We start from the raw sequence: 26,446 nt of genomic DNA, 5'->3' as shown, positions 1-26,446 counted from the left end.
TCTAATCTCTAAGGTTTTATTCCCCACCGATTGAATATTTATCAGACCACACTTAACCAATGGGCTAGACTCCATGATCGGTTCTATTTTTTATCCTGGTAAGCTCCTCCTTGTATACTTTACAGTTATCATCATATGTCTTATGATTCGTATCATTGTAATTCCTCATTGTGCAGTTATGACACTTTAACGTATTTACAGTACAATCCGTGGTTCGATGATCCTGGCTACACTTGGCACATAGCCTACCTGAGTCTTGCTACAATTTTCAGCAGTATGACCAAATTCTTGGCATTTATAACACTGAAATACATTGTAGGAATCATAGATTTTACAGCATCCTCCAAGCGTGGTATATACTCTATCATCTCTTTTACGGAAGACTTTCCTGATAGTTGGACTACACTTTATAATGACGTGTAATTTACCGCTTTGTCTTGATTTAAACTTCCTGATCAATTTAAAGTCTTCTTCATTTTCACATATATCATTCAACCATTCATTCTTCTCCATTATACTGGCAATTATATCATCTTCATTTTCATCAATATTGCAGACCTTGATCTTCGGTTTAAGATCCCTATTATAAGCTACTCCGTGTACCGGCAGGTTTAAAATTGCATTCTATGTAAAACATTGTTTTCGTAAAGGCATTAATCAAATCAAAATGAGTAGAGGTATGGATGTCATTTGCGGCACTCGAAATTTCTTCTGAACTTCTACTCCAGGACAATCTGTGTTCCTGAACACGTTTATTAAATCGGGTCGTTATATCCTACTTGTAGGCCTACTCCACCCACAAGCTGACCAGTTCTCTTGATTTAATTCTGTCAGGAGCCTGTAACTTTTTTCTTCTTTTTTTCGCTTTATAGGAAAGACTATATTTTTTGAATTTACAATGTTTTTATTTATATAGCATCAAGTAGATTGAAGTTTTACCCCCCCTCTCTCTCTCTCTCTCTCTCTCTCTCTCTCTCTCTCTCTCTCTCTCTCTCTCTCATATATATATATATATATATATATATATATATATATATATATATATATATATATATATATATATATATATATATATATATATATATATATATATATATATATATATATATATTATATATATATATATATATATGAGAGAGAGAGAGAGAGAGAGAGAGAGAGAGAGAGAGAGAGAGAGAGAGAGAGAGAGAGAGAGAGAGAGAGAGAGAGATAAGCATAATGTTGACCCTTCCAATACATTCATGATGTTTCCCCTTCTTAAAATACATGATGATTGTCCAGTGGTTCGTTGCAGCATATGTGCATTTTACAACTTTCTTTCTCACTTTAAGTACTGATGCACATAAAAAATTTCTACTTAGATCTGTCACTTAATGGCTGTCGCGGGCGGGATAATGGGGAACCCGGCTTGTCTTCACGGTTAAATAGGCAGAACAAATGGTGATAAACTGGTTTCCCTGAATCCTGGTATGGACTTGTGGAAATGTTGACACGTCTCGAACTTATGGGAGTTCAGACTTGCAGAGAATGTTTCATGTTGGAGAGGCTATGGATCTCAGTTTATATATAACAAATTTATTCTAACCTTGTTTACCGATCATAAGGTGTTTTACATTAGTTATCCGTTGTTTCTTTAGTAGTTTGTTTCCTTATTTCCTTTCCTCTTTGGTCTGGTTTCCCCTGTTGCCGTTGAAGCCCCAGGTCAAATATATAGCATCCTGCTTTTTCTAATTAGGGTGTAGCTTAGCTAGTAATAATAATAATAATAATAATAATAATAATAATAATAATAAAGACATTTTAAACCACGAAATTTTAGTCGCCCCCCTCGCTAATCTGGTTTTCTTAATGGTTTAATCGATAATAGTCTGAGAGTAGTTCGAAAAGAAAATGGAAAAAAGTAGCTTGTTAGAAAACAGTCATTATCGTTCAAATCGAATGATAACAGAGCGACGCTCGACGCTGGTAGTTTTGACATTCAAGTGAATCTTTAATTAAAACTTTCTCCTCAGGTTGATATGGTGTTCTCAGTTTTAACCTGTATCTTTGGTCTAAGTAATCAAGGAATCCACGTTGGAGATTACATAAAGTTTCAACATTGATTTGGTAGAGTCGTTCAGCTTTTATCTTTGAGTAGTTTCGGTGACTTGGAGGATCTGGTTGGGACGTCCAGGGACTTGAAATGGGAGAGGGTAGGCCTGCAGAAAAAGAAAAGAAAATTGGTTACTGAAGCTTAGACAAGTTATTGGATAAGGGGTTTTGTTTCAAGAGCTCTTTCCGAGTAGTTTTCAGCGGTGTTGAAGGTAATGCAATGTATATTGATGGCTTGTATTTTAATTTCAATCACTTAAATCAGACATTATGTGGTGCTGAACGGTTAAGGCTCTTCCAGGCACACTTTGGTGTCGTTTCTTGCTAGGCTTTATATTGCAGGTAGTTGACAATGGTAGCACCTCAAATGCTGAGGTGTATACGGTATACCGTGTATAAAATTCAGCGAGGAAGGTGACTCTCCAATTCATATGTAGAGCCATGCACGGCAGAACCGGGCCTCTGAAGGTGGCTAGAATCTTATTTGGATGTCATGTTGAACTGAAATTTGTTTCACATATGGTGGGGTGGTCGATGCAAGGAAACAATTTAGGGTAATAACAGATGATGTCTGTTTAGCATAGAAAAAGAAATGACGACTAATTGTCCATTCAAAAAAGTCAGTTGTTAGTCAAAAGACTGAATGGTATGCTTCTTAATGGTAGAAGTACGTGTGGTTGGGAATCCTTGTATTTTTGTTTTCACGTTTAGATAGAAATAGTGAAAAGATGCATACTAAAAAATTTGACCCAAAATTCGACCGAGTTTTCCTGTTCATAATTTTTTCTAAATCTTATAGTACACAACGTGGTTAGGATACTTTTTATAACTACTACTTGAGAACTGTGGCGGGGAAATGTCAAAATTCTCTCGAGAGTGGGTTTTCTATTTCTACAGTGGACATTGCCGTATCGAAACTTTCTTCCGTTTCATTTATAATTTAAATACTTTAACGCAGTTGACCTTGAATCGCCGACTAAGAGACTATCTCTTCGGGGAATTAATATTCCCATCGGGTTTTCAAGATTATCGTCGAGCCAGGAATATCAACATCGGTATTAACAGTTTTACAGCTTAGGCTGAAATGTATAACAATGACAAGACTAGGATCGCATTTTATCAAGGATTAAATCATTGGTTATTGTGAGTAGATTCATATGTAAAATTTTTTGTCTTTTTAAAAGTTTATAGCGGTTAAACCCATACTAAGTTGGTTTGCTGTGAGTAATTAGACAAATCTCCCATCATCACCAACCCCCAGTGGCCACTTCAGCGTGGGGATGAAAACTGGCCTAACCCCAGATATAAATTGACATGTCAGGATTTTGTCTAGCAGTTGAGTAGAAACGAGTGCAATTGTTGTATATATAGTCTATAATTTGGTAAAATTAGAGAACAACACAGAACTCCATTTCCAATAGGAAAAAAAAACTTTCACTATAGGAAATCATGTGCTTTCAAGGAATTTGACCTTATTTCCACTGCAAATAAACCGTTCTCCCATTATTCCAAGCCCTTCTAGATGGACACAGCTAGGAATGTGGGGCTTTGTGTGGGTGAAAACAGGAAATGACGTGATTGGTAAAAGGCCACAAAACCTAACAAACCACCTAACCTAACCTAGTTGTTCTGAGGTCAGACCCCCCCCCCCTCCCCGACTCCCCTTTCCAGGTCCCAAACCTAGATTACCCAGGTCACAGATCTAGCCTGGGTACAAGGTTATAGACTAGAAGGGGCTAACCCCCCTAAACTCCCTTCCCAGGTAACAAACGAGTGAGCGAGAGGGATTCCGTTGGTGGAAAGAAAGTAAGAGAGGGCTAATGCGCTGGAAGTATTAAGTTGTTAATACGCAACTAGGTACAGTAGTACAAACGTATGACCAGGAGCAGATACATGTGGTTAGAAAAATATTACTTTTAGCTTTATTTATCGATTCGCTAGTAAATTTTCCCCACCCAAAAAACCCGATCCCACTAGGTGGCCCTCATTACCGTTGGATATGTTAGGGTATGTCTTATTAACTATTTATATGCGATAGAAATAAAGGTAATTTTTTATAAGAAAATGGGAATATTTTGATATAAAACAGCATTCCTTTATAAGTAAAATGATTTCAGTGTTTTTCTATAATAATCATCATCATCATCTCCTTCACCTATTGATGTAAAGGGCCTCGGTCTCTAGCTTGAGCTTTTAATTCAATACTTTCCCATTCATCATCTACTTCATGCTTCATAATACTACCCATAATTATCTTCTTTTTTTTCTGTCAATTCATATCTGAACCTAATAACATTTATATAATCTACGATTAATATCATTGCTGTAGTTCTATCTTTTACTAAGTAACCTTTGAAAGCAAATTTAAAAATCTCTTAGTGGATGTTTGATATTGATGTTACATGCATTTCTCGATAAGGATGTATCCCATTGATAGACACTTTTAATATGCTTACACAAAATAAGCCAACTATTTTATTTCATTTCAGAAGACATGACATGGAATTTGGAGTTGACTACGTATGCTGTCTACCTGCTGACTTCTAAGGAACTGCACCAGTTGAGTATGCAATTTACTTTTTGTATGCAAGTTATCTTCATACTTTTAGCAAGTTGGGTGGTCTTTTTATATATTTACGTTAATGAATCGTACATTTCAACAATTATGAAGAATGTAAATGAAAATTGGCTGTATTTCATTTAAATTTTTATTTAAAGTCCACAATAAGATTGTCAACAGTATGAACATCCTAAAGGAAATTTAAGGGAGTATTCATGGGGCATAATAAAAAAGCCTATAAATGAGGTGTAAAAATAAAAAGCACATTTATTGCGCATACTGTATATCGTACAGTCATCAGTTTGGAAGGCTATTAACAAAATATCTTCGGTCTTAGTACTTTCCAACAAAAATAGTTAAAATATAGCATATGAAGAGGAATAGTGCTTTTCTTTCATATAATATAAATTTCTAGAAAAATTAACTACTTAACCTATTTTTTTCTTTGTAAGAAAAGGGTTTTATTTTCACGTGTTTTACTGTAGAAAAATATAAATTTGAACATAGGAGGTGGGTGGGAGACTACCAAAATTTAACTGAATAGAAATTTTCTTCTCATTTTCAAGCCTTTTGTAACTGTAGCCGTCGATTGCAAAACCCTTAACCTAATTAAGTGTATTTACAGGTACAGTATAGTGATCTGCTGAATTAAAACTTTAATCACTTGCTGGGTTTTGCTCAGGTGTGGTTTGCTCTGCTCACAATCTAATATGATTTCCCTGCTCCTCTGTTCTAGCAAGACATACATACAGCATTGCGTTATGCCTGTAAGCTGAGCAGGCGAGTTTATTGTTATAATAATCACTAAGTTGAACTGGTTTTTGCTTGGCTATGGGCCGCTTTACTCGCAGTTTAACATTTCAGTACTTCACTGTTCCTCTGTTTTGGTAAGCGGTACAGTACATGGATTTGCTGTGCACACCAGTCATGTGAGCTTGTATTTTGACGTTATTTTTATTATCTAATGAATCTCTTATTTGTTCCGTAACCGAAATACAAACCACGCTATTTACATAGGGTATTACTTTCGGCGTAGCTGAAATGATGAGTCATTAGATTTTTAACGAGGGTTAACTACCCCCCGCTAGTTAACAGGGGGTAGGGAAGGGGTAGCTTGCTACCCCTCCCCCCCACACACTGGTGAGTTGTCTCTTTTCACTTTTGGCTCGGATGAAGTACAGACGTTTCTGTTTTCGTCCTCGTTAATGACAGCCTTAATTTGTTTTTTTTTGCTTTTTCTAGTTCTGTGTGTTTGGAAGTTGGCCTCGACCGTTATCATCGCTATGCGCAAGTGCCCTGGACTCGCTGGCCGCCCTTGTGGGACCTTCATGTCAGCGGAGGACACCGATCCTCACACCCTTTGCCCGCAGTGCCGAGGTCAACGGTGTGAGAGGGAGAATACTTGCAGTGAGTGTAGGGAGTGGTCTGCCTCCCAGTGGGAGTGGGAGAAGTTCAGCCGTCGGCGTAAGAAGAAGTCCAAGAGAGACCGTTCTCCTTCAGGGGCAACCTTGAAGAAGGAAGGCTCTAAGGACTCCTCTTCCGCCGCCCGAACCTCCTCCGAAGCTCCCACTCGATCGGTCTCTCATGAGAGACTGCCGAGTGGTAGCGCAGGCCCTAGTGGTGTTTCCCGACCTCAGGGTGCGGGAGAGGGCGTTGCCTCCCTTAGTGTGGCAGCTCCTTCTTCTCCTCCGGGGGAGGATATTTTGGATTTTAATGAATATGAGCAAACTGTGTCTAATGATGATTTGTTCCAGCTTTGGGCTTCCTTGGGGCTTAAGGGCTCGCCCTCCAGGGAAGCCCTGTTTGACCTGATCCAGTTGGGGGCTGCGGTCAAACAGTCGCCGGTAATTCCGGAGGTATTCCCTTCGGATATTGTCGACACTGTCTTAGCAGAGCCCTCCGACGGGTCTGGTCAAACCCTTGATGCTGCGCCTGTTGCGGACGTTGCTGAAGGCTCTCCGCCCCCCTCCGAACATCCTTCAAGGGGGGAGGGGAGTCCCACGGTCTCTCCTGCGGGCGGGTCTCCCCCTCTGGGGAGCACGCTGACAGAGACTCCTCTTCGGAGGACTGATGACCCGGAAGCCCTTCCTCGAGGTCGTATTCGACGTAAGGCCCGTCGGCCTCTCCGCAGCAGAGGACTTCCTTCTCCCTATAAGGGAGTTAGGAGGCGCCTCTTTGGGTCGTCCTCTCCTGATCCTCCCCCTGAGGAGGAGCCCCCCCCGTCAGAAGCAGACCGTCGCAATAGCGTCCCTTGACCTCTCCGCAGATCGTTCGCGATCTCCTACGCCTGCCAGACCTTCCGACCTGCCTTCTCCGTTCCTGGCTGCAGATGAGCTTTGGGCGCCTTCTCACCCTGTTATCCAACAGGCACCGATTCCTTCGGGGAAAAGGGACTCTACTCACGGTGTGGGTAAGTCCCTTGCGCGTCAGGGTTCCCCTGCGCTCCCACCTGCGCGTTTGCGTGCAGTAGCGCACAAGCACTCTCCAGAGTTACGGTGTTCGGACATAACTCGCCAGCGCTCTCCTGCTCGGCAGCGATCACCTGCTCGCCAGCGCTCTCCTTCTCGCAGGTCTCCTGTGAAACAGCGCCCTCATGTTCCTGATGTGCGCAAGGCGCACCTACGTTCTCCTGAGTCCCCTCATTCTCCTGTGCGCAGCCGCGCTACTTCTCGGCCTGTTCCTGATGCGCGCCCAGCGCGCCAACGATCACCACCGCGTCCACGATCGCCAGATCTGGACTTAGGCAAGGGTTCCATCCCGTCGCCTCGCCCTCGCGCCCTTCTGCTCCGGCGCAACAGCGCACGCGCTCTCCAGAGAGCTCATCTAGAGCTCCTGTTTGCGAGCGTTTGCCTGCGCGTTCGTCTCCCTCCATCTCTTCAGATATGCGCAGTAACCTTACTACGCGCCAACAATCTCCTGCGCGCCCACGCGATCCCCCGCCCGTGTGCAAACGCTCTCCTGAGCGCCAACGCCCTCTTAAGACTGATCGCCCCAGGTCTTCAACTCACCCCCGCGATAAATCGCCTGTGCGCAGTCGTTCGCCTGTCCGGGGTACGCGCCGTCGTTCTCCGGAGTACGCGCCGTCGTTCTCCGGAGTACGCGCCGTCGTTCTCCGGAGTACGCGCCGTCTTTCTCCGGAGTACGCGCCGTCGTTCTCCGGAGTACGCGCCGTCGTTCTCCGGAGTACGCGCGAAATCACTTGCCAGCATTCGCCAACGTGCCAGCGCTCTCTGCCGGGCAAAAGCTCGCCAAGTCACTCGCGACGTTTCTCGCCCGAACATCGTCGTTCTCCAACGCGCCGCCAGTGGTCGCCTAGTGTTCAGCGCACCCCTTCACCTAAGCGACCACGCGCACCTTCACGTGCGCGCCAACGCGTTCCCTCGCCAATGCGCCATCGCGTCCCTTCGCCTGCGCGCCCACACGCCCTCTCACCCGCGTGCGAACGCGCCCACGCGGCAATGCTTCGGAAATTGCCCGCGCGCAATCCCTCGAATGCTTTTTCGCGCGAGCGCTGCCGCGATCCCCATTCTCACAGGGATCATCAACGCGGCCAACTGATAGGGACGCGGACTTCCAGATCGGCCTCTGGATCGCCACCGCGCAAGCGTAGGATTACCTACCAGGATCAGGACCAGGAAGGATCTACGGAGAGGTCCATGCAACATTCTTTTTCTTCTTCTTTTCAGGCAGGCCCCGTGGTGTCCACTCCGTAGGGTCAGGAGATCCCCTTCCTTCCAGCAGGGATAACTGACACGGCGTCAGTTACCCGTCAGCCTTGGTTCCGTCACATAATGAACGCAGTGGTTCAGGCTGTGAAGCTTGCCCTCGTTGATTTGGGACTTAAACCAACGGCAGACTCATCCCCGCTGAAGAGAAGGAGAGGAGTGGACTTCGTGGTGACTTCTCCTCGGGAGAAGTTGGCTCCCAAGAGGTCGGTCAGGAAGGTTCCTTCTCCTTCGTGTGCGGTTTCTCCTTCTCCCGTGGACGAGGTTTTTCCGTCCTCAGGAGAGTCCAGCGAGGCAGGGTTGTCCCCCACGGCACCAATGGGAGGAACCCCTCCTCTTAGGAGAGAAACTTCTCGCGTGGAAGCTCCCTTCCGGACATCTTTGCTAGAGTCCTGTATTCCTCCTAGGAGGGAGCCCAAGGACTCCTAGACGATTCCTAAATCGTCATCAAGGATCCGTCCAGAGCCAACCAGACCCCGGGAGGACGTCCACGTGTCTCCCCAAGATGAGCCTTTGGGGACCTTAGACTTAGCTGCCAGTCCGCAAGGAGGAGACCAGTTCGAGTCAGAACACGCTTTCTGGCAGGTCCTAGGCTTGATGACGCAACTCAACAAGTTTAAGGACCCAGAGACTGCCCCCTCGTGAGGGCAAGGACACGGTGCTAGACCAAGTCTACGGCACCCAGAAACCCCATACTGTAAGTCCAGCGCAGCTTTGCCTTGGTCCAAAGGGGTGAAAGGGGCCAGGGACAGGGTCGAAGCCCAGCTCTCCGAGCTCGCCTCCTCCGGTCGTTCTTCTGCCGGGTTCAAACTCCTCCCGCCTCCTCGAGTACATCAGAGGAGGTACTTCGAGATCATGGGGGAGTCCAGTATGGCCCTTCCACTCCACCATTCTGTGGAAGAGCTGACCAGGGGAACTCCTCTCGAGAAGCTTTCCGCCCGGCAGGTGACGTTCTCAGCGTCGGAGATCCTGAACCTTGAGAAGGTCGCGAAGAGTGCCATGCAGGCAACTTCGTGGCTGGATGTTTGGCTGGGATCTCTGGGCATCCTATTGCACTCTGAGGATCTGTCCCCGCCGTGGACGTCTACAGGCTCAGGCACTCCTCTATCACTGGGAGAGATCTGTTTGAGCCCAAGGAGATAGAACGAATAGCTGAGAGGTGGAGGAGATCGAATCAAGATTCTCTCCTCCAGAGGGCCCTGACATCTTGGCCCTACAAGCCTCCAGCACCTCAACAGCAGCCTCGCAAGACACCGAAGCAGGCTCCGGCAGCTAAGACAGGGGTGTCTAAGCCGCAGCCCTTTCAAACTAAGGGCAGAAGGCGCGGCAAGTCCTCTAGGGGAGGAAAGAATCCTAGGGGCAGCGGCCGAGGCCGCAAGCGCTAGGATCGGCAATCCCCCCGCGTGTCCACCTGTGGGGGGATGCCTGAAAAGTTGCGTGCACAGGTGGCAGGAACTTGGGGCCGATTCTTGGACGGTCTCTGTGATCGGCCAAGGTTATCGCGTCCCATTCACGACATCTCCACCTCCCCTGACAGCGAATCCAGTGTCGCTGAACTCCTATGCTATGGGATCGGCAAAGGGGTTAGCCCTTTGGGCAGAAGTCCAGACCATGCTCAAGAAGGATGCTCTCCAGGAGGTCGACGACGGCTCCCCAGGCTTCTTCAGTCGACTCTTTCTTGTAAAGAAGGCGTCTGGAGGCTGGAGACCGGTCATCGATCTCTCAGCCCTGAACAAGTTTGTTAAACAAACTTCGTTCAGCATGGAGACAGCGGACACGGTCAGACTTGCAGTGAGACTGCAAGACTTCATGTGCACATTGGATCTGAAGGACGCGTACTTCCAGATCCCAATCCATCCGTGTTCCAGGAAGTACTTGAGATTCAGCCTAGACAGCAAGATCTACCAGTTCAAGGTGCTGTGTTTTGGTGTCTCCACAGCACCTCAGGTGTTCACCAGAGTGTTCACACTGATTTCGTCTTGGGAGCACAGGAACGGCATACGTCTCCTCCGTTATCTGGATGACTGGCTGATCCTGGCAGACTCGGAGTCGACCGTTCTTCGATACCGGGATAGGCTTCTGGAGGTTTGCCAAGATCTGGGGATCATGGTAAATCTCGAGAAGTCCTCTCTGCTTCCGACGCAACGACTGTTATATCTAGGCATGATATTAGACACCGATCTCCACAAAGCCTTTCCATCAGACGACTGGATAGCAAGGCTGAGGAGGGTTGCAGAACCTTTCCTCAGGCGGGAAGAGCTTCCAGCCCAATCATGGTTACGTCTACTAGGCCACCTTTCCTCCTTGGCACGTCTAGTTCCGAACGGCCGCCTCAGGATAAGATCCCTGCAATGGCGGCTAAAGTCCCGGTGGAATCAAGGCTTATTCTTCGGACTTTCTGGTTCCTATAGGATCCACGGAACTGACAGACCTTCGGTGGTGGCTGAACGACGTGAACCTTCAAAAGGGAGTGGATCTTCTCGTCCTCCCCCTGGATTTGACTCTGTTTTCGGACACGTCAAAAGAAGGGTGGGGGGCCCACATTCTGAACCAAAGGATCTCAGGCCTCTGGTCAGAATCAGAAAAGTACCTCCACATCAACCTGCTAGAAATGAAGGCCGTTTTCCTGGCCCTTCAACAGTTCCAACGGACCCTGGCGGGTCACTCCATAGTGGTGATGAGCGACAACACCACGGTAGTGGCTTACATCAACAAGCAGGGAGGTACCTTTTCTCAACAGCTATCCCATCTTGCAGTAGAGATTCTGAGATGGTCCGAAATCCACTCGATAACACTTTCGGCTCGCTTCATTCCTGGCAAGAGGAATGTACTCGCCGACAGTCTGAGCAGAGCGACGCAGATAGTGAGTACTGAGTGGTCTTTGGATCCTCAGATAGCCAACAAAGTCCTGACTTTGTGGGGTTCCCCAAACAGTAGATCTGTTCGCGACAGCCTTGAATTTCAAGCTGCCCCTGTACTGCTCTCCAGTCCCGGACCCCAAGGCTCTCTGGCAAGATGCTTTTCAGCAGAGGTGGGACAACATCGACGTTTACGCCTTCCCACCATTCTGTCTGATGAGAAGGGTGCTCAACAAGACCAGACTATCGGTCAATCTCTCCATGACTCTAGTATCTCCGCTATGGCATCACGCGGAATGGTTCCCGGAGCTTCCGAGGGAACTCCCCCCACGACACGAGCTACTCAGACAACCACACTGCAACATCTTCCACAAAGCCGTAGCGTCGCTTCGGCTTCACGCCTGGAGACTATCCAGCGTCTCCTCACGGAGAGAGGATTTTCGCAACAGGTTGCGGACAGGATGTCTCACCACCTGCGCAAGTCCTCTATCGAAGTCTACCAGGCGAAGTGGAAAGTCTTCTGTGGTTGGTGTCGTGGGAGGGGTATCTCTCCACTCGATGCCACTATTCCAGCAATAGCGGAGTTCCTTGTGTATTTACGGGAGGAAATAAGCCTTTCAGTTCCGGCGGTGAAAGGCTATCGCTCAGTCTTAAGCCTGGCTTTTAGGCTGAAAGGAGTGGACATTTCCTCTTCGTTAGAACTTTCCCTACTCATACGCAGCTATGAGCTTACCTGCCCTCAGTCAGATGTAAGACCTCCTCCTTGGAACGTGGTTCAGGTCCTCGGGTCTCTGAAGAGAGCTCCGTTTGGACCATTACGCCAGGCGTCTGATCGCCACCTGTCTTGGAACACGGCTTTCCTGCTCGCTTTGGCCTCGGCCAAGCGGGTCAGTGAACTTCATGGTCTTTCTTACGACGTCGCCCATTCAAGGGGATGGGGGGAGGTAACATTCAGGTTCGTCCCTGAGTTTGTTGCTAAGACTCAGAACCCTGGGGTGTCGGACCCTAGGCTCGACTCCTTTGGGGTAACGAGTCTTCGTTCTGTAACAAGTGACCCAGACCATCTGTTACTTTGCCCAGTGAGGAGTCTGAGGCATTACTTGAAAAGAACAGCTGCAGTCCGTCCTCATGTGCAAGCGTTATTCGTAAGCACAGGAAGGACGAAGAGGTGGGTCACCTTGTGTGTGCCTTTGTCTGGGACAACTGCGTCCGTAAACATAGAGGTACAGTCCTGAGTAAGTTCTTGTGCCAGATGACAAAAAGACTTGTTAGCTATATGCAACACAATCATTACTCAATATCTGACATTGTTCTCACCTGTGGAAGTTGTTGCAGCTGCTAAAAAGTTGTAGAAGGCTAGCCAGGCTACTTTCTTGAGGAAATCAGCTTCTTCACATTTTCCAGCGGCTAGACAACTCATTGATAAATTAAGGGAGAATAAGGTAAGCATGATGTTTAAGGGTTGTAGTTTATTGAAGTAATGTTTTGGGAGGCTACTTTGAAGATCCTTATAATGTTCTGTGCCATTTACAGGCAATTTAGTCAGGAAGCACATGACTATTCTGAAATCTTTTCACCCTGACCAATTACGTATATATTATTGTCACCCTACTTTCTCAGTTAGACAACTTTTGCCCACCCAGCTTGATTCCAGTATGGACATTTCCAAAGCTAGTTAGTGATGCTTTAACATATAGACCATCTCTTGTAATGTGATAATTGTGTGGGTTAATAAAGCGTACCACAAATTGTGCTTTTCCTACCTGGTTTATTCAGGACTAGTTGACTTACTGTTCATTTTCTGTTGCCCTCTTAATGAGAGAATGCCTTGATGAAGTCATTGAGCTTCAGCACGGCATTTCATTCCCGTGGTGAATCTTGGTGACGGGCAAGAGGGCTCTCGAACTTGGGGAAATTGCTCCCCCAGTTCGAATCTAAATTTCTCTCTTTCATCTTTTTCTTCCTCTTTATATGGCTTCAACCTTCTCCTAATATTATAAACTTTCCTTCATGTTGCTGTCCCAACCCTATGAGTAAAATTTCCCATATGTATGTGTATATATTTACATATATATGTGTTTATTATTTTTTTTCTCTCTTTTTATGGCATGGATGTTTCTACATCTGTTATTGCCACTTGGGCGGATGTTTCTACATTCGGTATTGCTGCCTGCTTTGATGAATGGGAAAGGTGTCACGGTTGGGAGGTGTTTGTGCTCAAAGCTATATGTGAGAGTATTGGATGATCTCAGCCATCCCGAAGATGGTTTGGACCTTTTTGGCGGAACTATTCTTAAGTGTTGGGTCTTCGGAATCCAGGGGGATCCAACGCTTGGGGTAGGACTCTCGGCTTTTGGCCGGAAGCCCGTCATTACAGATATGGGGAGGATGATTCCATAGTTTCTTGGTCTCAGTCCTAACAGGCGGGTTCAGCTTACACCTGTGCCTCTATATCTGTTTTGATGCTATCCTTCGGGTAGGGTATGGAGTGAACCATCTGGGAAGTATACTCTCACTGTGCCGGTAGTGGAGAGTGTAAATTTCCTTCCCAACATGTGATGCCTTAATGTTCTCAAGCAGGTAAATCAAACTTCAAAAAATCACTCTTCTCTCTTCTTTTTTTATGATGGAATCTTGTGAAAATGACCCCACCTCCCCTGGATATGCTGACTCGCCCCCGGCACTGTTGACGACCTCTGGCAATTCATTTAAAGAAAACTCCGTTGACGACGTAGGAACTAAAAAGGACTATTCTTTAAACACTCGGAAAAAGGGTAATTTGGGCAACACAGGATAATTGAATGTCCTGCACATTACCCAAATCCCATTAGAAACTAATTATGATATGCTACATAAAATATTTGAGTGTTATGGATTAATAAAAGAAATAAGAATGAAACTTCAAGATGATGATTGGGAATCTTGGTTATCATTTAATTGTCATGAGGAAGCATTTAATGCAAGCTGTAATATTGTTGATATTAAAGTAGGTAATATGAGTGTTAAGGGTGCTCTGTGTGATGGGGCACCTAAAGATCTGGATGTCTACAGACCAGCAGACTGGGCTGATAAAGATATAGAGGCGGATATGCCATCCCAAAGAAAGCCAAAACCACCAATGTGGATTCTTGCTCAATCTGTAGGAGGTACGGAAAATTATTTCAAGGTCTGCAAATTTCTTCAGAGGAAGGTAGGTACGATCGCACCTGGAGATATATCTCGATTCGGTAAGAAAAGTTACTTGATAAAGGCCAAGTCATACACACAGTCTGTTATACTGTCCAATTTGAAGACAGTAAATGATGATATAAAATTGGACATCAAACCCCATCTAAACTTTAGCTATGGAAGGGGAGTGGTTTTTAATAGGGATCTGTATGAATTTACTGAAGAAGAGATATTGACTATGTGTCCTCTATCAGTGTGGAAAGTACATAAAGTACCTGGAACATCAATGATTGTTCTTACTTTCCAGGATGCCGATGTACCTTCCCACATAGACATAGAAAACGAAAGAATCAGAGTTCAACCTTTCAAGCAAAAGCCACTGCAATGTTATAATTGCTTTAAATTTGGACATCCTTCCAAAGTTTGCAATAGTGAAAGAATTTGTAATACTTGCTCCAATATTTACCATGGGGAATGTACATTTGAGGCAAGGTGCTTAAACTGCAACTCTAATCATAAATCTAATGATAGGAGCTGCCAGTTTTATAAGTTAGAAGAGGCTGCCCTCAATAAATCAATTATTGAACATGTAAGCGTGGGGCATGCCAAGAGATTATTAAATAAATCTAATACTTATGCAAAGACATTAAAAACAGGAGAAAAAGTTCCTCGGGAATCATCTCACCCACCTACTACTGTAGGTAGTTCTCGAAAAAGGAATTCACCATCTATTGATAAAGTGCTGCATAAGACAAGAACATCTCCTCCTAAAGATTTATCATTGAGTATCAACCAAAAGACATTGCCCACCACTATCAAACCTTTGTCCCCCATTACAAAGGATAGTACTAACCTCTCCCAGGCCATATCCTTGCCTGATTTAATGGAGATTCCACCTGACACCAAGTTATCAGGTGTACCTGTAGTGGGGAAGGTACAAAAACCTGGTAACTCACAACCTACTAATCGTAAAAGAGAGAGACCTCCATCTCTCTCACCCCCTTCCATAAGAAATACTAGAATTATGACATCAAATAAATATGATGTTTTGTCTGTTGATGTTGCCGATCAACCAGAAGATAATTTAAATAAATCAGAAATTCAAATTGAGGTCCACCATCCCCCTCAACAAATAGATAAAAAAGATACAAAGAAAAACACCAACGTAAAACCCAACATAACAAGACCACCTCTGAAGAAACCTACAGGTAATAATGTTAGATTAAAAACTACTAATGGGAAGACCTCATCCAAGATGTCTTCCAGAAATAATCCATAGTTTTCTCCTCCATTTTGCAATGGAACTGTCAGGGTTTGAGGGCGAAATATGAAGAACTTAAGCTCCTAATTCATGAGCATTCCCCCATAATTGTATGTCTACAGGAAAGTATGCTTGATTCTAACACTCCTAGTCCTCGAGAGTATGTTAGCTATAGAACACCATATAATCATCAAGCAGGGAGCCATGGCGGAAGTCTCATGTACATTCGTCGAGATGTTCCCCAAATACCCATGTCTATACGTACAACCCTGCAGGCAGTTGTTGTACAAATTGATATAGGGAGAAAATATACAATATGCTCTCTGTACTTACCTCCAAATGATAATATTTTATATGATGATTTAGCAGAGGTCATTCAACAACTCCCTCAACCTTTTCTCTTACTGGGAGATATGAATGGTAGACATCCTTTATGGGGTGATATTTTAGCAAACACAAGGGGCAATATTATCTCATCAATTGTGGAGAATGAGGATGTGGGACTCCTTAATACAGGAGAGCCCACACACTTCCATGTTCAGACAGGTACTTAGTCATGCATTGACCTTTCAATTGCAAGCTCTAACTGCCTTCTTGATTTTGATTGGAGGATACTAGATGATTGGCATACTAGTGATCATGCACCAATCATTATAAACACCAACAAGGGTCCGCCTTTGCAAAGATCGCCACGTTGGAATCTAGACAAGGCAGACTGGGTTAAATTTTCCGAGCTAAGTGAAATCGAAGGGAGAGCAGAACAGTTTGAAAGTGTTGATGATGCCATAGACCTACTGAATGGAACTCTTCATACAGCCGGAGTCAATTCAATTCCCAAAACAACAGGGTTATTCAAACGACGACCAGTCCCGTGGTGGTCTTCAGAACTAACTGCACTCCACAGAGCCACAAGAAGATCTCTAACACGATTGCGTAGACGCAGAACTGATGAGAATTTAACTATGTACAAGAAATGTAGAGCACAGTTCCGTCGTGCCATGAAAGAAGCAAGGCGCCAGTCATGGATGTCTTTTGTTTCCTCCATTAACAGTAGAACACCACCATCTTCTATGTGGAGGAAAGTAAAAAAGATAGCTGGCAAATTCACCCCCAAACCACCACCAGTGTTGAAGGTGAATGGCCAGTATGTAACTGAAGCAAATGAAGTTAGCAATGCCCTGGCTAATCATTTTTCAAATGTATCCAGCAAGTGTGAAGGAGCCCCTGGTCACCAGTATAGGAGCACTGAAGAAAAGAAAATTTTAAATTTTGCAACAAGAAGGGAAGAGTCGTATAATTCTCCTTTCACTGAAAGAGAATTTGATTCCGCACTTGCTCATTGCAACGATACAGCCCCTGGACCTGATGGAATTCCATATGCAATGATTAAACATGTACATTTTAATACAAAGCTATTTATTTTAAGCATTATTAATAGAATATGGCATGATCATAGTTACCCAAGTGTTTGGGAACTAGCCATTATTTTAGCCTTTTTAAAACCCGGTAAAGACAAGTTTTTAGCAGCAAACTATCGTCCTATTGCATTGACATCTTGTTTATGTAAAATCATGGAGAAGATGGTCAATGCAAGGCTGATATGGTACCTTGAAAAGAAAGGTATTTTATCACCGATTCAATGTGGATTCCGAAAAATGCACTCAATGACTGATGTGTTGATACGACTTGAGTCTTCTATTTGTGAAGCCTTTGCTTCCAAACAGCACCATGTTACAGTATTTTTTGACCTTGAAAAGGCATATGATACCACATGGAGATATGGTATTCTTAAAACCATTCATGAATTGGGATTGAGAGGAGAGCTGCCACTATTTATTCAGGCATTTCTTTCACGTAGAGTTTTTCAAGTGAGAGTGGGGGAAACTCTATCAGAGAGTAAGTGCCAGGAAGAAGGAGTTCCTCAGGGTAGTGTGCTGAGTGTAACCCTTTTTGCACTAGCAATTAATGGGATATCCTCAGCCATTCCCCAGGATGTTCTCTCAACATTATTTGTGGATGATCTCTCAATATCATTTGCTGGCACTAGAATGGCAATGGTTGAGAGAAAAATCCAACTCTCTATTGATAAAATTATCCAGTGGGCTGACATGAATGGATTTAAGTTCTCGACAAGTAAAACTACCATTGTCCATTTTTGTCGTATCCGGGGAGTACATCCAGACCCGGATATATACATTAAAGGTCAACGGATACCATGTGTATCGGAAACCAAATTTTTAGGTTTGATATTTGACTGTAGACTTACGTGGGTTTCTCACCTAAAAGCGCTAAAAGCTAAATGTGTTGAAGCTCTGAATATCTTAAAAGTATTGTCCCATACATCATGGGGGGCAGACCGCAATACTATTTTAAAATTATTGTCCCATACATCATGGGGGGCAGACCGCAATACTATTTTAAAATTATACAAGGCCTTGATTTTTTCCAAAATTAGTTATGGTTGTGAGGTATATTCTTCAGCCACCCCAAGCCGGTTAAAAATATTAGATTCGATACATCATGCAGGTATTAGATTGTCTACTGGAGCTTTTAAAACCTCGCCTATCCTAAGTCTCCTTGTTGATGCTGGAGAGTTACCTCTAGACCTTGACCGAATGTCTTCCATTCTTCGGTATTGGTTTAGATTGCAAAGACTCCCTAACTCTCTAGCCTTTCAGACTGCAAGCCTTGTAAGACATGCATCATACTTTGAGTTGCACCCAAAATCTCCTCAACCTTATGGCTTTCGGGTGAAACGATTATTAAATAGTCTGGATATAATTAGAAATAAGGTACTTCCATTCAAGGTATCATCAATGCCTCCATGGAAGTTACCAGAGATATCTTTTTGTCAGACATAGAAGCCAGGTCTCTCTTTAATGAACATGTTAAAGAACATAGAGGATCAACTTTTATCTATACTGATGGCTCCAAATCTGATGCTGGCGTTGGATTTGGAGTACATAGTAATGGTTTTAATTGTAGAGGTGCACTTCCTCTGACCGCTTCCATATTTACTGCCGAACTGTATGGCATATTAACCGCTATTGAGAAAAAAGCGTTGGAGAAGGAGGGTAATTTTACAATTTTTAGTGATGCAAGGAGTGTCCTTCAAGCTATGGAAGTTTTTAATTCTAATAACCCTCTACTTTTAAAGATTTTAGAATGGCTTTTCCTTATTGGACGGAGAGGTATAACAGTTCAATTTTGTTGGGTTCCAGCACATGTAGGTGTGTCTGGGAATGAGAAGGCAGATTCACTGGCTAAGGAGGCTGCATCCGAGTTGCTGCCAAGAAGGTATCCCATTCCCTGTAATGATTTCTTACCTGACATCAAGAAATTGGTTTGCAATAAATGGCAACAGCAATGGGATAGTCAAGATGGCAATAAAATGAGGGAAGTAACAAATGACATATCTCCTTGGAGGTATGATATGATGCCCCGAAAATGGGAGACGTCTCTTTGTCGTCTGCGTATTGGTCACACTCGGTTGACACATGAGTTTCTGCTGAAGGGCCAACACCAACCGTATTGTGACAACTGTTTAGTACCTCTAACAGTAAGGCATTTGTTGACCGAATGCCCCAATTATAACATCTTGCGGAATAGATATTTGTTTGAGGCTCGAGGTGAGGGTGGCAGGTTCATCCTTGCCAAGATTCTTGGAAATGATGTGTCCTACCATGCAAGTGGCATTTTTAGATTTCTTTCAGAAGCAGGTCGTCTGAAAAATATTTAACTTTTATGACATTCAATTTTTATGATTTTAATTGAATACTCTTTAATTTTTTATTTTATTTCATTTTTTACTTTTGTATACATAAATTAAATGTTACCGGCGTCAATGACCTAAGATGTCAGGATGCCTGAAAACTTTAAATCATTCATTCATTCATTCATTCATTTTCTGTTGAATGTTTTCTGTAATAAGGTCATGTTTTGTTCTAAATATCAGCAAAAAATATAAAAATAACTGATTTTATATTTGTTAAACTTTCTTGTTCCAAGGTACAGTACTCGTCTCACCACCTCCAATTTTCTGCAAAGTTTGTAATTTTGAGAGTAATCTCAGAAGCCAGAAAATTTGTTTGTTCCGACAGATACAGATCTTTGCTATTTATAGGGTATTACTTTCGGCAACGCTGAAAACCAGCCAAGACAATTTTAGTGAGGGATAAGTACCCCATCCGCTAGTTAGCAGGAGGGGGTTGGGGTAGACTGGCTACCCCGCTCATTCACACCTGTCGGTTGAGTAACCACTTTTACTTTTGGCTCGATAGATTGCGGACGTACCATCTCTCTTTCCCGTTAAACAAACTTGCTTGACTTTATTACTATTCCTTTTTCTTTTGTGTGTATCGGTGTGTGTTTGGTTATTGTCCCGCTATGTGGTCATGTCCAGGTATTGAAAGCTGCCGCTGCGGTTCCTTCATGTCGTCCGTGGAGACGGACCAACACCCTTTATGCCCGGCTTGCCGGGGAAGTCAGTGTTCGCAGGACAACACCTGTTCCGAGTGTAGGTAGTGGCCTGCCTCCCAGTGGGAGAGGTTTGCGCATAAGAAAAAGAAGTCTAAACACGAATCTTTGCTTTCGGGGTCTTCCTCGAAATCAAAGAAATCTTGGGCTTCTGTTTTCTCTATGCCAAAGTCTGCCCGAAGCTAATCTTCGACCAGGCCCCTCCGGGGCACGGTCGAGCAGTAGCTCAGGGCTTGTGACTCCAGGTCAACCCTGTGGGATAGGCAGAGGTGGCGTCTCCCCTAGTGAGTCGGCTCCTTCTCTTCCCCCAGGGAGCGCCTGTTCCTTTCCAGACCTTGTGTCTTTGTGGTCATCGCTGGGCGTCGATGGTCCCCCTTCGAAAGAAGTTCTCCTCGAACTCCTCCGAAGGGGAGCAGAGAGAAGGTGGTCATCTCTTTCCTGTGCGGAGGTCGATCCTCCTCTCTTGGGCGCAAGCGGTGTTGCCGGTCAGTCAGGCCGAGAGTCTGGTTCCGACGCCGAGGAAATAGCTAACCCACCAGGGTCGGTGGCAGGGCTCACTCCAAAGCAAGCTTCCCCTTCGGGGGAACGTATCTCTTTCGCGCGAGAAGATTGCCTCTTTACATCAGCAATCTCCTTACGCTTTAGGTTCTCCTCCAAGGGCGGAAAGAGAACCTTGTTATAAGCGTAGTTCTCCTTCGGGTGAACTCTCCTCCCCTGCAGAGGAATTATCTGCAGACATTGATCAGTCTCCCCCTCAGGCGGAGTCTGTTGAACGTTCCTCTCCGGAGGTTCATAGAGTGGAGGGGTGGGTAACCCCTCTCCACCCCGGACGTTCTCCTCGGGCTGTGAGAAGACGTCTTTTTGAACCTGTTGGTTCTCCTCACGTTGACACTTCGGGTTCTCGTGACGATCACCCTTTTGGGCTGGCATGATCGTGAGCCTTGGGGCACTCGTCATGTTGATCCTTTGGGTTCTCATGACAACAGGAGTCCTTCGGATCTCTGTCGTGCTGAACCTTCGGGCTCTCGCGACTTGAAACCTTCGGGCTCTCGCGACTTGAAACCTTCGGGCTCTCGCGACTTGAAACCTTCTGGTTTCTGTTACGCTGAACCCTCGGGCTCTCACAACGATGGTAACGTTGAACCTCCGGGTTCTCGGTTCTCGTACTGTCAGTCACGCTGACCCTTCGGGGTCTCGTAACCTGAGTTACGCTGAACCCTTGAGCTCTCGTAACTTTAGTCACGCTAGCACTTCGTTACTGGGAAACTTCGGTTTCGCGTTGCGCTGACTCTTCGGGGTCTCGCAATACAGGCTACGTTGGGCCTTCGGTTCCTCGTACCCTTAGTCACGTTGACCCTCAGGGGTCTCGTGACAGAGAAACTTTGGTTTCTCGTTGTGTTGATCCTTCGAGTTCGCGCAACACAGTTAACGCTGAACTTTCGGGTTCTCGTGACCATAGTCATTCTTTTTATGACAGAGTTTTCAAACTCGTTGTGTTGATCATTCGCGCTCACACAACACAAGCTATCGTGAACTTTCGGGCGAATGTAGCAGTGAGTTCTCTCACCAACCTGAGAGCTCTCACGCGCGCGACCAACTTGTCGCACGTAAACAAACTGGCGAACATGGCGCGCCATATGCGTGAAAATTCTGTTGCTCACCATGCGCTCGAACAACCTGTTGCGTGCCATGCGCGCGAACAACCTTATGCACGCCACGAGCGTGAAAAAGGTGCGCACAATTGGGAAGGGCGCACGCATGAGCACCCTTCTGCCTACCAACAGTTCGGCTCACGAGCGCGCAACCATCTTGGCGCTCACAATCAGTCTCGCAAGCCTCTTAGGCCGATCTTGCCTGTAGGGAAGTCTCCCTCAGACAAGAGGGTTAGGAAAACTTCCCAGGTTCCTAAACCTATGGAGCAGTGCCTTCCTAAGGACCTCCCCCTTAGTTCCTCGGGAGCCCGTGACCCCCCGTGGCTTAGCGCCTTATTCAATGTAATGCGCCAAGCCATGAAAGGAGTCATTCCCTGCTCCCAGTCCTTAGGTGACACACCTAGGATCCCTTTATCGCCTCCTCTCTTCTCTCCGATCCTAAGAGGAGTTCGGAAGATTCCGCACAGGCGGGTCCTTTTTGCAAGGGGAGATGGTCATCCCCTCGCAAAAGACCTCTGGAGGAGATTAGGCATGAACCTCAGGGTAGCCCCCTGCATTTCAAGATGCCACAGGCCAGACCAAAGGGGAAAAGGAAAAGGAATTGTCGTTCGCTCCCCAAGGAGGATAGGGTTACTTCCTATGGAGACTCCTTCCAGCCCTCACCGGTCGAGATAGTGCCTAAGGAGGCACGACCTGCGACCGGACGGGTTCACCCCATACGACAACAGACTTAAATTCCACCTGTAAGCCGATGGAGCACTCTGGGCCCTTTTGGGACAGAAGACCCCCGGCCTCGTGGGAGGGAACCGAAGGATTTGTTCACCATCCCCAAATCCTTGGCCAGGCTTCCTTCCTCATTGTCCCCCAGGCAGCCGGAAGCGAGCACCTCCTCGGCAGTCTCCCTATACCCAGTCTATCCAATTGACGACTTTGACCCACTCCGGGCTCCTATGAATGAGAGCTTGGACGTGGAAAGGCAGAGCGATCTCGAGGACGATGCTCTGCCTGCAGCCACTAGCCCTAAGCTTACGGAGGATGAGAGGAAGGAGTCGGAACATGCATTCTGGCAGGTCCTAGCCTGTATCCGTTCCATCAATGGACTACCAGATCCATTGGCAGCCCCTCTAGATGGAAAAGAAACTGTCCTTGACCATTTCTCCAGCACACAGAAACCTCAAAGGACCAGTGCAGCTTTGCCCTGTCAAAGGGGTTGAAGAGTGCCAAACAGAAGGCAGTGTCCCAGGCAACTGGGTCCACCTCCTCTCTCCGCTCCAGCTCGTCCTCCAAACTCCTACCTCCTCTGTATGTGTTTCAGAGGAGGTACTATGAGGTCCCCGGAGAATCTCTTCCAACGCTGCCTCTCGACCACTCTATAGAGGCACTCTCGAAGGCCACACCCTTCGAGAAACTTACGGGACTTCGTCTCTTTTCGGCCTCTGAAATCCTGAACCAGGAGAAGGTGGCGAAGTACGCCATGCAGGCTACTTCGTGGCTGGATTTCTGGTTAGGATCCTTACGTCAACTGATGTGGTCTAAGGACCTGTCTCGGGAGTCCTCCAGGAAGTCTTTGGAGACTTTCGTATTGTCTGGCACTCGGGCCATAGAGTTCCTCTCCCATCAGGTAGTGAACCTTTGGGCCAACGCTATCCTGAAGAGGAGAGATGCCGTCATAGGCAAGTTCCATAGACAGATCCCTCAGGCCGAAGTAGCGAGGGCAATTCTTTGTTCCATCCTGAGGATGTCGAGCGGGTAGCAGAGAGGTAGAGGAAGTCCAGTCAGGACTCCCTCATCCAAAAGGTCTAACAGCTAGACCTTACTCCTCTTAGCCACAGCGGAAAGAACAGCAAAACCCGCAACCGAAAAGGGCTAGAGACCCAAAACAGCAGGGTAAAAGGATGCGAAGCAGGCCTCTCACAGCAAAAAATTCCTTTTGTGGAGGAAAGGGTAAGAAGGGATCCGGCCGAGGCCAGTCCCAATAGGACAGGCAATCCTCCCATTTGCCCACCTGTGGGGGGATGCCTGAAAAGCTGCTGGCAGAGGTGGCTTCACCACGGGGCCGAGCCCTGGACGGTCGAGGTGATTCGTTCAGGGTATCGTATCCCGTTCACGCTCTTCTCTCCTTTCACTGACTCGAGTGCCGATTCCAATGAACTCCTCTGGGAAGGGATCCACACGGGAGTTTGCCCTTAGGGCAGAAGTCCAGTCCATGTTGGAGAAGGACACTCTCCAGGAGGTCCTCGACGGGTCCCCAGGCTTTTACAGTCGACTCTTTCTTGTGAAAAAGGTGAATGGAGACTGGAGACCAGTCATCGACCTCTCGGCCCTGAACAGGTTTGTCGATCAGACACCTTTCAGGATGGAGACGGCCGATACAGTCAGACAAGCGATAAGACCCCAGGACTTCATGTGCACTCTAGATTTAAAGGATGCATACTTCCAGATCCCAATTCGCCTGTCTTCCAGGCAGTATCTGAGATTCATGTTCAATCGGAAGCATTAACAGTTCAGGGTACTGTGTTTCGGTCTTTCCACAGCACCCCAGGTATTCACGAGAGTATTCACCCTAGTATCATCTTGGGTTCACAGAGTCGGCATCCTTCTCCTAAGATACTTGGACGACTGGCTGATTCAGGCAGACTCGGAGGCGGCCCTTCTCTGCCACCAAGACGAGCTTCTAAGGTTTTGCAAGGATCTGGGGATTGTGGTAAACCTTGAGAAGTCTCAACTACTCCCCTCTCAAGAACTGGTATACCTAGCCATGTGATAAGAAACCATAAGGCACAAAGCGTTTCCATCAGACGAAAGGATCCAGAGACTGAGGGAGATAGCACAGGTCTTCCTCAGTTGGGAAGAGCTCCCGGCGCAGTAGTGGCTTCACCTTCTCGGTCACCGCTCTTCCCTGACCCGACTGGTCCCCAACAGTCGCCTCAGGATGAGATCCCTCCAGTGGTGACTAAAATCCCAGTGGAACCAATACTCCGATTCCCGAGATCACCTAGTCTGCATAGGGCTAGAGGAACGGTCGGACCTCAGGTGGTGGCTGGCGGAGCCGAACCTCTGCAAAGGGGTCGATCTTCTCGTCTCTCCCCCAGAATTGATGCTTTTTTCGGATGCATCAAAAGAAGGGTATGGGCCTCACGTGCTGCACCATTACATCTCCGGCCAATGGTCCGAATCAAAAAGGTACCAGCACATAAATCTCTTAGAGATGAGGGCAGCCTTTCTGGCCCTCAAAAAGTTCCACCAAGTTTTGGCGGGGCACTCCGTAGTGTTGATGAGCGACAACACCACAGTAATAGCTTATCCAAGCAAACAGGGCGGTACCTTTTCGCAGCAGCTGTGCCATTTTGCAATAGAGATACTCAGATGGGCAGAGGACAACTCGGTAACTATCAGCTCGCTACATTCCGGACAAGCGGATTAGCAGAGCGACTCAGATAGTTGGCAATGTGTGGTCTTTGAATCCTCTTGATAGCCAACAAAGTCCTGACTTTGTGGGGTTCCCCGACTGTGGATCTGTTTGCAACGGCCCTGAATTTCAGGCTCCCGTTGTACTGCTCCCCAGTACCGGATCCCCAAGCTCTTTGGCAAGATGCTTTCCAACAACGGTGGATAAACCTGGACGCTTACGCGTTAACCCCCGTTGTGTATGATGAGAAAAGTCCTCAACCAGGTACGAGCAAGCAACAACTTGCAAATGGCCCTCATAGCTCCGCTATGGCATCACGCAAAATGTTTCCCGGACCCTCTACATCTCCTCACGGAGAACCCAAGGGAGCTCCCTCCACAGCACGACCTCCTCAAACAACCACATGCCAACATCTTCCACAAAGCCGTAGCTTTGCTTTGACTTCACTATCCAGCACCTCCTCACACAAAGAATGGCTGGACACCTCAGGAGATCTACAGAGGCAGTCTACCAGGCGAAGTGGTCAGTTTTTTTCTGTGGTTGGTGTCGTGGAAGGGGTATCTCTCCCCTCGATGCCTCTGTTCCAACTATAGCGGAGTTTCTTGTATACCTTCGGGAAGAAATGCTTCTCGGTCTCGGCAATCAAAGGCTACCACTTAGCCTTGAGTCTCACCTTTAGACTGAAAGGAGTCGACATTTCCTCCTCGGAACTTTCTTTGCTCATACGTAATTACGAGCTTACTTGTCCCCAGGCAGAGCTAAGACCTCCCCCTGGAACGTGGTTTGGGTCTTCAGGTCTCTGAAGGGCTTCCCCTATGAACCACTACGCCTGGCCTCCGATTGCCACCTCACGTGGAAGACAAGTGTTCCTACTCGCTCTGGCTTCGGCCAATAGAGTCGGCGAACTTCATGGTCTATCTGCTGATGTCTCCCACTCTAGGAGATCGGGGGAAGTAATCCTCAACTACGTCCCTGGGTTTGTAGCCAAGACTCAAAATCCAGGTGTGCCGGATTCCAAGTTCGGCCCATTTCGGATAGTCTCTTCATTCTGTAACCGAAGTTCCAGACCAACTGTTACTATGTCCAGTAAGGAGTCTGAGTTGTTACTTAAGAAGAACAGCAAAAGCTTGCTCCCATGTACAAGCACTTTTTGTCAGCACGAGGAAGGTCAAGAGGAGGGTCACAAGGAATACTATTTCCTCCTGGATAAGGAAAGTAATCGAATACGCCCTATATCCAGACCCTC

The 26,446-nt window shown here is 46.3% G+C and overlaps 1 long non-coding RNA gene across 2 annotated transcripts in view; it reads left to right on the top strand.

The window, feature by feature from the left end:
• Positions 1–2,206: 2,206 nt before the first annotated feature.
• Positions 2,207–26,446, top strand: part of LOC137638634 (uncharacterized) — a 60,694-nt gene continuing 36,454 nt past the window's right edge. The window contains exons 1-2 of one of the 2 annotated variants that reach the window (XR_011044161.1): positions 2,207–2,303; positions 4,581–4,650. This is a non-coding gene — a long non-coding RNA (uncharacterized lncRNA). Of the gene's footprint in view, positions 2,304–4,580; positions 4,656–26,446 lie in introns of both variants that reach the window. The other variant, XR_011044160.1, reaches the window with a different exon arrangement.

The sequence above is a fragment of the Palaemon carinicauda genome, chromosome 3, assembly GCF_036898095.1.
Source record: "Palaemon carinicauda isolate YSFRI2023 chromosome 3, ASM3689809v2, whole genome shotgun sequence".
Classification (NCBI taxonomy): Eukaryota; Metazoa; Arthropoda; class Malacostraca; order Decapoda; family Palaemonidae; genus Palaemon; species Palaemon carinicauda.
The sequence above is the reverse complement of the archived record's forward strand: the minus strand, read 5'-3'. Positions and strand labels throughout refer to the sequence as shown.